Source organism: Bos taurus, chromosome 14 (assembly GCF_002263795.3).
Source record: "Bos taurus isolate L1 Dominette 01449 registration number 42190680 breed Hereford chromosome 14, ARS-UCD2.0, whole genome shotgun sequence".
In the NCBI taxonomy this organism is placed as follows: Eukaryota; Metazoa; Chordata; class Mammalia; order Artiodactyla; family Bovidae; genus Bos; species Bos taurus.
In genome coordinates this window covers 47,249,857-47,264,830 of record NC_037341.1, presented here as the reverse complement: position 1 = coordinate 47,264,830, position 14,974 = coordinate 47,249,857, and the positions used below count along the sequence as shown (strand labels likewise).

At 40.3% G+C, this 14,974-nt stretch overlaps 1 long non-coding RNA gene across 2 annotated transcripts; it reads right to left on the bottom strand.

Annotated features, from left to right (window-relative positions):
- Nucleotides 1–971: 971 nt before the first annotated feature.
- Nucleotides 972–14,715, bottom strand: LOC101904715 (uncharacterized). Of its 2 annotated transcripts, none has more exons than XR_237383.5 (3): nucleotides 13,717–14,715; nucleotides 9,902–10,009; nucleotides 972–3,236 (listed from the first exon to the last, which is right to left on the bottom strand). It is a non-coding gene; the product is annotated as an uncharacterized lncRNA (long non-coding RNA). The 2 variants fall into 2 exon arrangements; XR_003038085.2 differs by lacking the exon at nucleotides 13,717–14,715 and adding an exon at nucleotides 13,059–13,668.
- Nucleotides 14,716–14,974: the final 259 nt, after the last annotated feature.

Sequence of the window (14,974 nt, the reverse complement as noted above, 5' to 3'; positions counted from 1 at the left end):
ATGTTTTGGAACTAGACAGAAGTGATGATTGTACAACATTGTGAATGCACAAAAATGCACTGAATTGTTCACTTTAAAATGGTTAATTTTAGTGATTGTCAAGAGGGCAGGTAGGGGAGGGAAAATTGGAAGTTTGGGGTTAGGAGAGACAAACTATTATACATAGGCTGGATAAACAACAAGGTCCTACTGTGTATAGTACAGAGAACTATAGTCAATATCCTGTTAATAAAAAAAATATAACTGAGTCACTCTGCTATATAGAAAAAATTAATACAGCATTGTAAATCAACTATACTTCAATTAAAAAAAAAACCTGGGCGGGGCAAGGATAATTAGGAATTTGGGATTAACAGATACATACTACTATATATAAAATAGCTAAACAACAAGGACCTATTGTATAGTGTAGTGAACTATATTTAGTATCTTTTAATAACTATAATGGAAAAAGACCTGAACAAGAATATATATATTAAATTACTTTGCTGTACACCTGAAACATTGTAAATCAACTACACTTCAATTAAAAATGGTTAATTCTGCATTATATGAATATGACCTCAATTGAAAGACATAAAATAAAAGGGGACTAAAGGAAAAAAAAAAGTAGAAAAGGAGGTCAGAGGGTTATGCAGTGAGGACATGACCAGCTAATACTGGTTTTGAAGTCCTAGTAACACAAAAGCAAGGAAGGAGGTAGCCTTTAGAAAATGGAAAAAGCAAGTAACAAATTCTCCCCTAGAGCTCCAAGGAGCAGCACAGGTCTGCCATCACCTTGAAGTTAGCCCAGCGAGACCAGCCTTCCACAGCTAATCTCCAGCACAGTAAAATAATACATTTGTATTTTTCGAAGCTAAAAAAGGTAACAAAATATCATGCCTTGGCGTCACAGCTGAAAAGAACTTCCCAGATCTAGTACAATCCTGATGGAAATATGGTGAGAAAGATGGTCTTTTCAAGGTCACATAGCTAGTTGTCCTATTTATTTAAAAAACAACAACAACAACGTTTCCTTCTCAAAATAAAGAGATAGGAAGAGAAGAAGCAATGAATGGGGTTATTATTCTAATTTTATGAGAAGAAACAAATTCACTGAAATTAAGTAACTTGACCATTACTTCATATCTAATACTGTGTTTTAAGTATTTAAAAACATCAAAGTAATGAAGGTACATGAATGATAATTTTAAAAAATCACATCATAGCAGACAGAAGGACTTATCATGAATAGCATTCATTTCTGTGCTGTTCTTAAGTCTCTCAGTTGTGTCCGACTCTTTGCAACCCTATGGACTATCGCCCTCTGTCCATGGAGATTCTCCAGGCAAGAATCCTGGAGTGGGTGGCCATGCCCTCCTCCAGGGGATCTTCCTGCCCCAGGGATTGAACCCGCGTCTCTTACGTCCACCCACACTGGCAGGTGGGTTCTTTGCCACTAGCGCCACCTGGGAAGCTCCTAAAGCTCTGGAGCTCTCTGCTCAATCTTTTGCCTCAGAAATTGGCTGTCCACTGAAGGGAGAGAACCCTGCCTGGGATTAGAGAGGGAGAGCTGGTTGAAAGTAACAGCCTTCTAGAAAAAAAACAACCACCAAAGTTTTCTAGTACACCATTTTTTAAAATGTGTTTTTAAAATCAGAAAAACAGGCTTTAAAGGTCTAATTTTTTTTTGATAACATATTTTCTTGGAGTCATAAAAAATTAAAATCCTTTTCTCTTAAAAAAAAAATACAGATTTTTGGAAAGCAGAAATCTGTTCAGCTGCCCTTTAAAGGTTTGTGTTGTGTTTGTGCTAGAGGCTGGTGCACAAAATGCTTTGAGGCATTCTCTGTAGCTCAGGCCAGAAGACATGGGTCCTGGAGCTACATGTCTCCTATCTCACCAGAGTAACTGCCTTCTTTCTGACAACAGTGACTTAAATTTCCCTTACAGCTGCCTTTTCTTGTTCTAGACAGAGGTTTTCAAACTTGACTGTGCACCCTCAGGCACCCTGGAGGATATTTCAAAATTGCATGTAGGGTTGGGGTGAGGAGAGTGGAGAGTCAGGGGTATGAGAGCAGCAGGAAGAAAAGGCATGCATGTGGGTCAGCATTGCCACCCTCACTTAACCTAGAGAAGCCACAGTGGCCCTATGGATGCGTGCGTGCTGTCTCTTCAGTTGTGTCTGACTCTTCGCAACCCTGTGGACTGTAGCCCCCCTAGGCTCCTCTGTCCATGGGATTCTCCAGGCAAGAATACTGGAGTGGGCTGGTGTACCTACTCAGGGGATCTTCCCAACCCAGGATCAAACCCAGGTCTCTTGTATCTCCTGCACTGGCAGGCAGGTTCTTTATCACTAATGCCACCTGGGAAGTCCAACTCTATGGATCTTCCCACAGTATGTCGTTGGAAGAAAATTTTTTATTGAGGAAAAAAATGCCATTGCGGGTAAAGAAGAATATGTAGAACCAGAGAAATTGGGGTTCAGATCAGATCAGATCAGTCGCTCAGTCGTGTCCGACTCTTTGCGACCCCATGAATCGCAGCACGCCAGGCCTCCCTGTCCATCACCAACTCCTGGAGTTCACCCAGACTCACGTCCATCGAGTTGGTGATGCCATCCAGCCATCTCATCCTCTGTCGTCCCCTTCTCCTCCTGCCCCCAATCCCTCCCAGCATCAGAGTCTTTTCCAATGAGTCAACTCTTCACATGAGGTGGCCAAAGTACTGGAGTTTCAGCTTTAGCATCATTCCTTCCAAAGAAATCCCAGGGCTGATCTCCTTCAGAATGGACTGGTTGGATCTCCTTGCAGTCCAAGGGACTCTCAAGAGTCTTCTCCAACACCACAGTTCAAAAGCATCAATTCTTTGGCACTCAGCCTTCTTCACAGTCCAACTCTCACATCCATACATGACCACAGGAAAAACCATAGCCTTGACTAGACGAACCTTTGTTGGCAAAGTAATGTCTCTGCTTTTCAATATGCTATCTAGGTTGGTCTTAACTTTCCTTCCAAGGAGTAAGAGTCTTTTAATTTCATGGCTGCAGTCACCATCTGCACTGATTTTGGAGCCCAGAAAAATTAAGTCTGACACTGTTTCCACTGTTTCCCCATCTATTTCCCATGCAGTGGTGGGACCGGATGCCATGATCTTCGTTTTCTGAATGTTGAGCTTTAAGCCAACTCTTTCACTCTCCACTTTCATCAAGAGGCTTTTCAGTTCCTCTTCACTTTCTGCCATAAGGGTGGTGTCATCTGCATAAGGGAATAAAATAAAAACACCACTTACAATAATAAGAAAATAAGGCACATACATCGAAGACGGGTGTCTAAATAATATTCTTCAGCTAAGGCAAGATTCTAGAATCTGACCACCCATCAAGCTGTTAAGGGGAAAACTCCACTGTACATGCCGTGGTGGGGGAAGCCAGATTGTGTTGTGAGAATTTAAAAGAGAAAGAAAGTTAGATGAGGAAAAGATGGGGTGAGTTAAATATAATAAAACCAAAGTCTTCTTTCTGGGAAAGGAGCTCCTTAATAATTCAATTCACTGTGGACTCCGAAGTTGCAGGTGAAGCCAGAGAACACTCAGAGGAAACCAAATTAAATTTTTGCTAGAGAAAGAAAAAATGGAAGAACTAGACTGCCATCGTGAGGCAGAATGCTAGGAAATGGTGATTGAAGTGCTCCGGAGTGTTTGTAGCCCAATTTGGCACTGATACCGTGGTATCGATGGAGAAAGCGATGGCACCCCACTCCAGTACTCTTGCCTGGAGAATCCCATGGATGGAGGAGCGTGGTGGGCTGCAGTCCATGGGGTCGCGAAGAGTCGGACACGACTGAGCGACTTCACTTTCACGTTTCACTTTCATGCATTAGAGAAGGAAATGGCAACCCACTCCAGTGTTCTTTCCTGGAGAATCCCAGGGATGGGGGAGCTTGGTGGGCTGCCGTCTATGGGGTCGCACAGAGTCAGACACGACTGAAGCGATTTAGCAGCAGCAGCAGCAGCAGCAACCATGGTATTGAAATACCCTCAAGCTGTTCTAGTTTCCTAAGCAGTAGTTTTATAAAATTGATCTTAAAGATCAATGTGGATACATAGTAAAAACAAAACTATATAAACAATACAAAAAAGTCCACAGGGTATTTAAGGCTCTCTTTTTCACTCCAAGTTTCCCATACAAGAGGCAATTATTCTTTCCAGTTTATTGTGCATCTTTTAAAACATATTCTGTGCACGTATAATTAGTTATGTACTACATACATTCCTTTGGAACCACCAAGGATGTCTACTGCTCTGCACTCTGATTTCTGTTTAACAGGGTGTCTTGGAGCTTGTTTCCTTCCTTTTCTTGATTGCTTCATCTTTTACCAGATGAACATACCAGAAATTATTGAATCATTGTTACTCTAATGCACAGTTTACTTTCAGGATTTTTGCTACCATAAGCAATGCTGGGCATAACTGTTGAAAAAATTCCGGAAATATTAAAAAAAGTGTATTAAATTTGTAACAGGTGTAGTAAGACTGCACACCAAAGAGATGAAGCTATTCTATCAATCATGTTTGAGAATGATGGTCGACACCCTTGCCAATCTTAAGGTACTTTGTCCAGAATTATTTTCTTTCTGCAGTCTCTATTTTTCAACACAATTTCCCTGTGTGTGTATTCAGTAGCTCAGTTGTGTCTGACTCTTTGTGACCCCATTGTCTATAGCTCTCCAGCCTCCTCTGTCCAAGAGATTTTCTAGGTAAGAATACTGGGGTGGGTTGCCAATTCCTCCTCCAAGGGATATTCCTGACCCAGGGATCTAACCTGTATCTCCTGAGTTTCCTGCATTGCATGCAGATTCTTTACTGCTGAGTCACTGGGGAAGCCCCAGTTTGCACTGTAGAGTGAATCAAATGATCTTCAACTAAAAGATAGCAGATTATTCGGTCACTGCAACCATCCCATCAGCATTTGGCTCTTGTGGTTTAAAGGCATCACTGAGGAAGCATCAGAAATCATTCTTGGCGACCCCATAGACAGCAGCCCACCATACTCCGCCGTCCCTGGGATTCTCCAGGCAAGAACACTGGAGTGGGTTGCCATTTCCTTCTCCATTGCGTGAAAGTGAAAAGTGAAAGTGAAGTTGCTTAGTTGCAACCGACTCGTAGCGACCCCATGGACTGTAGCCCAACAGGCTCCTCCATCCATGGGATTTTCTAGGCAAGAGTACTGGAGAATGGAAAGCAGTGTCTGCTAAAACAGTAGACAGATAGGCTAGAAGCCCCCAAGTGGGGGTGGGGGAGGAATTGGGGGAGTGAGTCTAGAAATACCCATGGAGCATCTCACCTCTGACCTAACTCAATGAATAAATGAAGATCTATATGTTAATTATTCAGACAATCTTGTAAACCTGTTATGTACCAGCCCCTGTGCTGGATGTCGGGGCTAGAAGAGTGAGAAAGATGTATTTCCTGCCATCATTTTACTTGCTTATCCTTTCTGAGAGCACACTTGTTTTCTAGTCAACAGCACAGTGTTTAGTTATATCTATACATAATTTATGTTGTATATATTATATATATATATCTATAAAGCATTATTTATGGGCTTCCCAGGTGGCACACTGGTAAAGCATCTGCCTGTCAATTCAGGAGATGCAGGAGACATGAGTTCAATCCTTGGGTTGGGAAGATCCCCTGGAAAAAGAAATGGCAACCCACTCCAGTATTCTTGCCTGGAAAATCCCATAGACAGAGGAGCCTGGTGGGCTCCAGTCCCTGTGGTTGCAAAGAGTTGAACACGACTGGGCACACGACACACACACATTACGTTATTTATATTGTTATGTATATGTTTTGTCATAAGCATTTTTATTTTTGTCTTTTCTTAATAGATAAAACTATCCCAATGGGCAAATACTTCTTATCAGTTTTGCTACTTCTTTACTTCTACTCTTCACATTTTATGGAGTTCAAGTCCTACTTCACTCTTGAATCCAGACATGTATGGCACAGTAACGTGTGCTCCAAACCTTATGCAGACATGTGACACAGCTGTCCTAAACTCACACCTTCCTTGAGCTCCAGTTGCTGAGATCAGGAGAAGACATTGTTGAGGCCTTAAACAATACCCTTATCCAGAGGTCCCCTGATGGCAGCGGCTATCTGCCTACTGGAAGGCAGCCATCTGTACATATTAGCTGAGTGAGCGTTTCGGTCTACGCTGCTTTTGGCGTTACTATACTTGAATGACTAGTATGCATATGACACAGTGCTTAATAAATACCTTCACTTTTAAAGTGTTGTCTGGGATATAAGGCAAAATGGTCTCCAATGCCAGTTTTTAATGGATTTTGGATTTGTTCTGACCTTTTCTGGGCTTTCCCATGTCTTTTGGTAACCTACTTTCTTATGTGCCCCCCTGTCCAGCCCCCAAGAAAGATGCTCTCTTTAGGTTCTGATGCTAACATTTCTGCACCAACATCTGAAATTCAGGCTTTACAAGTTTTGCCTTAACACATTTAGCCCGGTATGTGCGTTCACCCACGGACAGCAGACAGACAGACAGACAGACAGACAGACAGACAGACACACACACACACACACACACACACACACACAAATCCCTCTCTGATCACTACGGCATGCCAAACTCATGCCCTTGGAGGTCATTTTTCTAAGAACTTGTAACTAATTCAGAACACAGAGGAGCTCTTAGATATATTTTCAAACAAAAGAGAAGGAAGCAATCTGTGACCTAACAAGAGGGTTAATACCAGCTGGTCATAGTTTAGTGAGTTTAATTACTGGAATTTCTATATAATATCACCCCAAATGACATCTGGCTTGGAACTGAGCATGAGATTCCTTTCGGGTGAGCAAAAGAAAACAGGCCATGCCAAGCTCTCCCCTATCTAATCCTTGTGCCTGATGCACATGAGCTGCAGTGACATTTCTGGGACTGATTTGTACTTGGTGAAGATAAGCTTGTTAATAAAAAGGCAAGATAAAATTGGCATTAGCTACTTTTAACAAGGAAGCAAAATATACAGTTGCAAAGTGAGAATGAAAAATGCTTAAGTTGGAGAAGGAAATGGCAACCCACTCCAGTATTCTTGCCTGGAAAATTCCACGGACAGAGAAGCCTGGTGGGCTACAGTCCATGGGGTCACAAAGAATCACACACACACACACACACACACACAAAAGAAAAATGCTTAAGTAAAAGACCAAGGAATTCTTTGTTTTACACCCAGCTCATTCCCTGGGTTCATTGATAACCTATTTTATTTCTAAGTAAATACTGGCCTCAAATGGAAATCAAATGGATTTTATTTTCACAAACATTGTGAGTTGGACTAATTTCAAATTTATTTTAAGTCAAACGTAAGCATTGATTAAATTGCTGGAAACCAAGCCTGGTATAGGGCGATTTGTTTAGTCGCTAAATTGTATCCGACTCCTTTTTGCAACCCCATGGACTGTAGCCCACCAGGCTCCTCTGTCCATGAGATTTCTCAGGCAAGAATACTGGAGTGGGTTGCCATTTCCTTCTCCAGGGAATCTTCCCAACACAGGGATTGAACCCATGTCTCTTACATTGGCAGGTGGGTTTTTTACCATTGAGCCACCAGGGCAGCCCATAGGGTGAGTCAACCCTATGTTTTGCTAACCCCTTTCGTTTCAAAGTGTGATCCATGAACCTGCATCATGAGCATCATCTGGCAGTTTGCTAGGAATGCAGAGTCTTAGGCTCTACACACAGACCTAATGAATCAGAAAATGCATTTAGCAAGATGTCTATGCACTTGGAAATTGAGAATCACTGGCCTATAATGTTGCCTTTATTTTCTTTAAATCTTTTCAAAAGCTGTTTTGTATTAGAATACAGTTGGTTAACAATGTTGTGCTGGTTTCAGGGGAGCAGTGAAGGGACTCAGCCACACATATACAGGTATCCATTCTCCCCCAAACTCTCCTCCTATCCAGGCTGTCACATAACATTGAGCAGAGTTCTCTGAGCTATACAGCAGGTCCTTGTTGGTTATCCATTTTAAATATAGCAGTGTGTACATGTTGATCCCAAACTCCCTAACTGTCCCTTCCTCCATCCTTCCCCTTGAATGTTGCCTTTCTTCTAAAGGGCTTCCCCCCGTAGAATAACTGAAAGACCATTTGCCTGAGTAACATAAACCAAGGGCCAAATTTGAGACGTTTCCAGCCTTCCAGCCGCACAGAGAGGAATGCACAGATGCATGCTCCATTCTGCAGTGCCAAACTGAAAGGCTTGCCATTTGTTCTGACTGTTTTATTGCCCTCAAACTCTGCACTCAGCTTCTTGTGAGGCTTCCAAAACACGACAAATCCATGGAAAAATTAATAATGTAAAGGTTTTCTAAGGCTCTTGGCAGCAGAAGGAATTTCCAGTGGGTTCATATTGAGGTGGGGGTGGAAAAGGAAGGAAGTTTGACATATAACATAATAGCAAGGAATTCCTAAATATTTGTCCAGCTTTCATCATCTCAGCCTGTTGAAAAACGAATTTGTATGTGATGGTTCTAGGATTTGTCCTTAAGAAATTCTGACCACTTAGCAGACAAGAAGATAACTATTTTGAGCTAAGGTCTTATGCATATAAGTTGCTTTATATCTTGAGTTTTGTGTGCTTTAGTGAGAAGTAAGTTGCTTCTGCCATCTCCAATAAGATATATTTAAGTTAGTATCTTCATCTCTTCCCCCTTCTAGTATTTTCATTTGGAAAGTAGACAGCTGAAATATTGGCCAGTGAAAGAAAACAGATTTCCCAATGAATAGCTGTAGTCCATGAAAAACGAGATTAGAGGGATGCCCAAACTAATTCCAGGTTATTACAATCTTCATCTCAAGCCTAATTCTCTGTGGTTTCACTCCTGGTTTACAGACAGAAATTTAAAGCCAGTATATTTTATCATCAATATCATTTAGTTCCCCTTTGACGGAAGCCTTTGCAATGTTCTCTTCAATTTCCATGAGAATGAATTTCACCTTTTATGACATTCAAAGACAATTATGGTGTCTTTATGAAAAATGATGTCACTCTGATACCAGCAATAAAATAACAATGTCCTAGTGCTGATAAATGTATTAATCATACCAGTCATCTTTCAGCTTTTCTGGTTTTGCTTTGGGAACTCCAGAAAACCTTAAGGTTTTTAATTTGTGAGCTCTCTAGAAACATGGCCAGAATACTTTACTCTTCCTCTGATTGAGTGCTCAGAAAATGGAGTAGAATGGAGTGACCATCCCACTAACAGGCAGGGTTATTCGGTCACTGACTAAATCAGAAAGGATGCTGCAGACTCTCACACATCTGTATCTGGGAGGTGGGGCAGTGATGGGGAAAGGCATCTCAGGTGTCCTCTGGTCTGTCTCCATGCAATCCACTGCTATTCCATCCCTTACTTTTAAGATGCTTTGAGTGTTGCCCTCTGGGAGACACTGAATTCCTGTTAAAGTGCTAGCCCAAAGTCCTCCTGGGACCAGGAAGAGGCCTGGGACCCCTCAGATTCTTAGGTCTAACTCTGTTCTTATAAGACTGCCAAGATTTGGAATAGGCTGAACAATGATAGATTTTTTTTTTTCATATGAATCAGTCAATGTACAGATTGAAAAGAGTGGCTTGCTCCATACAAATCAACATACGGAGTGCTTACTTTATGCCAAGACTCAAATAACATGCTTTCTGGATATCAAAAACATATAACACAAGCTTTCTATGTGTAGCTTATTGTTTTGGTTGGGGAGAATATGCTTATGGCAGGAAATAACTGCAGAATGAACAGTTTATACTTCCAGTTAGCATGCAGGCTTTTCTGGGATCCAAGCATAATCCATTTTAATCTAGCTGAGATTTTGATTTCAGAAGTCACAGTCTCTGGATACAGACCTTCAGGTGTAGGGTTTCAGAGATGAGGGATCACTGTGGGCTTCAATATTGAGGAGAAGCTTCTTGGCAGAGACAGGACCAGAGCACATTTGTGAGGCCAAGTGGGAACTGCAGGAATAGAGAGACAGCAGGGAAGTCATCCAAAATGGAGTGGTCAGAACAAGTCACAAAAGTGAGAGGAGACTGGTATGTGTCTGGAAAAATGAGAGTTACCTGATAGAAAAAGTACCAACTGGGCAATAATGGTGGAGGTAAAGCTAGGGCAAGATTTTAGAATCCATCAACTGCTGAGCAGGAAATTTACTTGATCCTGTGAGCTATGTTATTCAGACATATTTTTACCCTATAGAAAAATATAATGCAGATGATATTGTGACACATTCCCATGAGTTACTCAGAGATTTTCACAATTCTGTTTTCTAATTATAATCCCCCCACTCAGTTAAAACAATACATTGAAAGTCAAGTGAGAGCTGTTGAAAAAAGCAGAATGGATCCATAGTTAGGTTTTTTGAAAAAGTAAGTTCTTCACCATCCACTTATGATTAAAAACATGCAAAAAGTGGGCATAGTGGGAATATACCTCAACATAATAAAAGTCATATATTGCAATTGCACAGCTAACATCATACTCAACAGTAAAAAACCTGCAAATTTTTCCTCTTAGGAACAAGATAATGATGCTCACTCTTGCCCCTTTATTGTTGCCACTTTGGTATTGGAAGTTCTAGCCAGAACAATTAGGCAATAAAAAGAAACAAAAGGATTCAGAAAGAGAAAGTAAAAATGTCATTATTCACATATGATAAGATCTTACAGAATACCCTGAAAATCCATCAAAAAACCATTAAAACTAATACATGAATTCCGTAAAGTTGCAGAATAAAAAAAAATTAATATATTAAGTTGTCTGCACTTCTACACAGTAATAAGGAACCATCAGAAAGGGAAACTAAGAAAACATCTTCCTTTGATTGAGTGTAATCTACAGTTATATCACAAAGAATAAAATACCTAGGAAGAAATTTAACCAAGGAGGTAATAAAAGACCCATATACTAAATGTGTAAAAGACATTAACGTAAGAAATTGAAGAAAATGTAAGTAAATGGAAAGATATTCTGCGTTCATATTAGAAGAATTAATATGATTAAAATGTCATACTATCCAAAGCAATCTACTAATTCAATGCAATTCCTATCAAAAATACCAATGGTGTTTTTCACAGAAATAGAACAAACAATCCTAAAATGTATATGGAATCATCAAAAAAGACTCCAAATAGCCAAAGCTATCTTGAGAAAGAAGAACAAAGCTGGAGGCATTAAGTCTTCTTATTTCAAGCTATGTTCCAAAGCTATGGTAATAAAAACAGGATAGCATTGGCATAAAACAGAAACATAGATAATTGGGACAGAATAGAGGGCCTAGAAATAAGCACACACATATATGGGCAGTTAATTCATGATAAAGGAGCCAAGGATACACACTGGAGAAAGGGCTGTCTTTTCAATAAATGGTGTTGGGAAAACTGAACAGCCACAAGAAAAGCATGAAACTGGATTACTATCTTATGCCATACACAAATATTAACTCAAAATGGATTAAAGACCTGAAACCATAAAATCCCTAGAAGAAAACATAGGTTCTTGATATAGGTCTTGGAGGTGATTTTTTGAAGCTGAAACCAAAAATAAACAAGTGGGACTATATTAAAAAGCTTCTGCACAACACAGAAAGCCATCAGCAAAATGAAAAGATAGCCTAATAGATGGGAGAAAATTTTGCAAATCATATATCTGCTACATTGAAAATATATAAGCACTCACACAACTCAATTAAAAAAAGAACAACAATTTGATTTAAAAAGAGCCAAGTAGACATGTTTCTAAAGAAGACATAGAGATGCTCAACATCACTAGTAATCCAGGAAATGCAAATCAAAACCATAATGAGACACCATCTCACATCCGTTATAACAGCTATTTATCAAAGAGACAACAAATAACAAGTGTTGGTGAGGATATGGAGAAAAGGGAATTCTCATATACCATTAATGGGAATGTAAATTGGTCAGCCGCTATGGAGAACAGTACATAGGTTCCTAAAAAAAAAAATGAAAAACAAAACTACCGTATGATCCATCAATTCCACTTCTAAGATTTACCTGAAGAAAAAAACCCTCTAATTTGAGAGCACACGTGCGTCGCTGTGTTCATTGCAGCACAATTGACAATAGCCAAGATACAGAAACACCGTAAAAGTTCAGTGAATGGATAAAGAAGAGGTGCTATCGATCTATTTAACCTATCTGCCTAGACAATGAAATGATAATCAGCCATAAAAAGGTGAAACCTTGCCATTTTTGAAAATATGAATGGACCCTGGGGGCATTATGCTAAGTGAAAGAAGGCAGACAGAGATGACAAATACCGTATCATCTCACTTATATGTGGAATCCAAACACACACACACACAAACAAAAACCCATGAGAAAGAAAACAAAGGAAACAACAAGTTCATAGATACAAAGAACAGATTGGTGGTTGTCAGGGCAAGGGTGGGTGAAATGGGTCAAAAGATACACACTTTCAGAGGTACACACTTATAAAATAAATAAGTCATGGCGAGGTAATGCACAGCATGGTTAATAATACTATACTGCATATTTGAAACTTGCTGAAAGAGTACCGAATTATCACAAGAAAAAAAATTGTAACTATAAGATGATGGATATTAACTAGACTTGCGGTGATCAGTTCATAATATAAACATTGAATCGTTATGTTGCACACCTGAAACTACTAGAATGTAATCTGTTAATTATCCCTTAATAGAAAAAATGAAAAAAAAGGAACTAGACATTTATGAACACCTACTATGTGCCACATACAAAATACTTGACTTACGTTGTTTTTTCCTAATGTGGCAGAGAGTTTTTGAAACAACAGTTTTATTAAAATATAATTCACATACCATAGCATTCACCTTTTAAAAGTATACCATTCAGTGATTTTTAGTATATTCACAGAACTGTACAACTTTCCACACTATCTAGTTTTAGAACAATTTCATTACCTTAAAAAGAAACCTCATACCCTTTAGCAGTCACTTTCCACTCTCCCCAACATCTCAGCCCCCGGCAACCTCTAGTTTACCTTTTGTCTCTGTGATTTGCTGGCTCTGGACATATCATGTCAGCAAAAACAAGCAAAACGTGTCCTTTTTGTTCACCAACTTCTTGAACTGAACATGGTATTTCCAAGGTTCTTCCATTTGCAGCATGGATATACATCATTTTTAAAATCCTACTATTATCTTCTAAACTAGACATAATTATCTGTTCTACCCATAAGGAAAATGAAATCGTAAATGCTTTGCCCAAGGACTCACAAAGTTAGCAGAGAAATATTCACACCTAGGCCTCTGTTTCATGATTCAACAATTCCCATCACACCACACTGATTCTCAAATGCCTCAGAATTCTCCCTATTTTTAAACTGAAAACCACAACACCTTGTAATACACAAGAACTAGCACAATGATCTTGTTTCTTCCTGGCTCCATGCTCTCTCAAGACGAATTTGCATCCAAAAACAAGGAGACCGGTCTCCTATTCCTGGGGGTGCCATGACAACCCCACTACTTTTGAAATTGCGAGGCAACTCAAACCCAGTAGAGGACTGTGGGTAGCACCATGCCGTATTCTTTCAGACAAGGGGGTATTCACTACTCAGACCGGCAAGTAGCTCAAAGTTCCAATAAGAAAACAACAAACAATGAAAAAAACCAGCCTTTGGTTCATCAGTCACTCACCAGACAGCTGAAGCGTGAAGCTCACGAACACCATGAATTGAAGCCCGAAACACAACCAAGACGCCTCCATTCCACATCAGCACGCTCTCTGCCAAACTCAGTCTTGTAGACAGTATCTGTATCCTTCATTCTCACAGCCCCATTCACCTCCTTGTCTCCCATGTATCCTTTCAGACGCACCAAAGCCCTTGGTGAGTTTCCAGCAAAGCTTCCACATCCTCAGGATCCAGGTCGAGGCAATCCACCACACGGCCCCTGCAGGGCCTGGAGCCCAGTGCTCCGAGCTTCATGTAGATACAAGCATTCCTTGCAGTTCTTCAAGCCAGTCATCTCAGGAAGGCAAATGGTAGATCCCTCCACGCTGGCAAAACGGAGGAAACAAATACATATGCTGAGACTTCTTACATTCTCAAAATTGGGAGCTGGCCCCTTATTATTATGAATTTTAAAAGTCTACTGCTTTTCAAATAGCCTGACAACTCTGCCTGAAGTTTCAAACCAGCAAGGTCAGCTGATGCCATGGCTAGGCAGACTTCAGGGGAAAGGAGACTGGATCTTTCAAAACAAGCAGCAGAACACAAGTGATCTTAATTCACTGCAGCAGGCTAAGGTCACAGCAGATTCTTCTAGAGCTTGTAATTAGAGGCAAATTAGGCTTTGCATGACATTGCGTGTGTACTGAAAATTACACAAAAGAATAAAAAACATTAGGAAGTAAGAGAATAAGCAGAAGCGCTGCAGATAGGTTACCAAAGTAAAATATTTCTTCAAATTATAAAAGTAAGTTCACAAATTTTAGTATGCTTTTAATTCTACAGTTTTTTTTCTTTAATTCAATAACTACTGGGCTGTCGGGTAAGCTAAGCCAGGTGGAAATGCCTCTGTTGAGCTTTTATTCTTCGATGAGGGAAGGGAGATAGACCACTGCTTCATCAACCTAAGGTTATTCCTAATGTTAGAAGGACTGAAACGATGAAAGTTCAGGCTGTTACAAGAGTCATACGCAAGCTATCTCATCTGGACTTGGCCTTGACAACTGACATACCCAGCAAAGAAAGTGACAGATTGAGAGCTAGAGAAGGTAGTGACATTAGCCAAGTGAAGAGGGGGCAGGAGTGCTTTCAGCAGAGTGCAGCTGCACACACCAAGTTCTGGAAGTTAGAGGGAGCTATGTCTGAGGATTCTTCTGTGTTTGGGGGGCTGCTGTTACAAGCCACAGGGAATCAGTATGGAAGGAGACCATGAAAACAGTAATATT